The sequence below is a fragment of the Lutjanus erythropterus genome, chromosome 2 (assembly GCF_056507025.1).
Source record: "Lutjanus erythropterus isolate fLutEry1 chromosome 2, fLutEry1.hap2, whole genome shotgun sequence".
NCBI classification, from domain to species: Eukaryota; Metazoa; Chordata; class Actinopteri; order Lutjaniformes; family Lutjanidae; genus Lutjanus; species Lutjanus erythropterus.
In genome coordinates, this window is record NC_139318.1 from 6,441,933 (window position 1) to 6,444,626 (window position 2,694).

Consider the following 2,694-nt stretch of genomic DNA (forward strand, 5'->3'; position numbering starts at 1 on the left):
ACAGATATATACTATATAATATAATCTTAGGACCACTGTTATACAGGTCTGATTGTCTCAAAATAGTCCTCGGGTTCTATGACTGCAGTTGTACAAGGGTTTCTACCAAAATGTGGCCCCAGATCCTTTAAGACCCCACTTAGCTTTTCAAGATGGTCACACAAGGATTTTCTTCTTCAATGTTGTCCCTAGTTCAAGGAACACCCTTAGTTGGGTGTTTCTTCAATCTTATCCACACTTTAAAGGACACATGTGTAATAATTACAGGAATTTATGTACATAAATGAGATATATCATATATAAGTATGTTATCAACGTAAACTCATAATCTATATGTTCCCGTTACTTTAGAAATAGCCATTTATAGTTACATACTGTTGGGTCGACTTACGGAGATCATCATCCTGCACCGTCTACGGCAGCTGTATATAGTAGTTTTTTGTCTTCTTTTTGGTTAACATTAGGGTTACAATAAATAGCATTTAAGCTGAGGATAATTTTCCAGTGAACTGATGTAAAATTAGCCCAAAACCACCCTTTTAACCAGAAATTTAGAAATTCATTTAGAGGTCCTGAGCATAAGCTCTCCTAGGACGATCGCACCCCATCTCCTATAACACATTTTGATTAGCCAACAAAAGTCTGTAAAACTTTCTGTAATATTTTTACATATTTGTTTAGTCACCCAACTGATCAGTTATTTTTCTGAAAATTGTATCTGTTGTTAAAGTGATGTTGCAAAGATTTTACCACACTCCCAAGGACAATTCTGGTGTAAAAACACCGGAATAAAACATAGGGCACCAAAAATAAATGCAGCTCCCAAAATCTAGGATTTGTAATTTGTATGAAATTGTTTATTGGAAACTCTGAAAACTGGGGTCATTAAAGTTTTCCTTAGCTTTCCATGAAGGAATCACTAACATCTTTGGGTTAGACTCTCCCTACTTGGTAAATTTGCACATCTTTAAACACTCAATACCAACACTTTGTAATATAAAATTGTTGTTTGGTCTCCTGGCTCAAGCTGAGGAAACACTTTTTTCTCAGACTTTTTCTCAGACTTGACAAATGTCTCTCTAGAGCCACAGAAGACATCATACACCTATTTTTACTGTATGTGTAGTACTTCCCGTTGCCATGACGAGGAAGTTTACCATTATGTGTACAATTGGGAGTTCCTCTTTAAAACTCCCACATTCTCAGAAACAAGGGTGAGGACATGACATCTGTGTCCTCATGGTTTCATGGCCCTGCCCAAGAGTGATACAAACATGTTTGTGTTCCACTCCTCCTACAGAGGTTTCCATCAGGGACAGTGAGGCATATAAAACTAAACAAAATTCTCTGGAAGTTGTCACTGCTGATGAAAGTCTAAACAGCAGCAAACTAATTCTTTTCTCAGTCTTGCACAACCAACACGCCTGGCTGCCTGCCTGACCGTGGCAGGTGGTCTGAGTGACAGTTTGCCCTGTTTGTCTGTCCGGCCCTTGAGGTTGGAGCTAAAAATAGATCCCAGCTTTGAGGGCCACATCATCAGTGTCAGCAGGACGACGTCATCATGCAGCTGGGAGGGGCCGGAGCATGGAGCTTCATTTCCTCTGCCAGCTAAGAATGGTTTGCACTATAGAGCTGTACATTCACTCATACTTACACAGACCAGCTGTTTATATACAATATGTATATTTCATTTCTGTTTGCAGACAACCTGATATTTTTATTTTTATAGCTTTTTGATGTCTTTGTTAGTGGATGAAATCAGTCTATTAGTTATGCAACAATAAATCAGTTTTAAACAAGTTCTCCCTCATTTTGATACAGTTTTATTTATCTTGCTTCCACTGCCCAGTGGTTTCTTTGCACATGGCGCCATCAAGTGGTCTTCTCGCCTCATTAGTATGCTATTATGATACATTCAGGTGCTGTCGGAAATGTCACAATAATAAGTCCACTATATTTTTTGTCTGGCAGTTAGTTTTTGTTTTTAATAACCTCCGTGGGGTTAATGTTGTACAATTAAAAGCCAACATTTAGGATGACTTAAGTAATTTTTTAGACTCAGTTTATTGGTTTATTTTAATTTCAGAACCTCAGCATTTCCAGATTTATTTCAGATATTTTTCCCTGATAATGTGGGACTTGGAAAATAAGTCTAAATAAAAATAAATACAATAAATATGTTGGATCTTAGTGCGGATAAATAAAATTTACTGACAATATAATAATTTAACAGTTTACTGAGAAAAATATGAACTTTTCATACAGACTTTCATAGTCAGAATCATTAGTGAAGAATTTTGATGTATTGGTACGGTCTGCACGCAGAGGATGGAAAATATTCCTTGTTAAAATCTGATTGAAATAATTAAAAAATAATACAAGTTTTTTTTTTTTTAATGCAAGGAAAAAATTTCGAAAATGTACATTCATAAACAATAAGCTTAGAATGGACATTGTGTAGGGAATGGTTCATTGAAGTTCTGATTTTTTCCTTTTTTCTTTTCCTTTTCTTTTCTTTTTAAAACATTTTAGTTTATTTATTTCTTTTGTTTTATTTTATTTTAACCACTTTGACTATGTCGTGGAACTGTTAGTCTATAAGATGTTGCATGTGTACTCATATTTGATTTGTTTAAGGAAAAAATATTGTTTCCGAGGGTCATTGAAGCTGTTATCTAACCATCGCGTACGTCA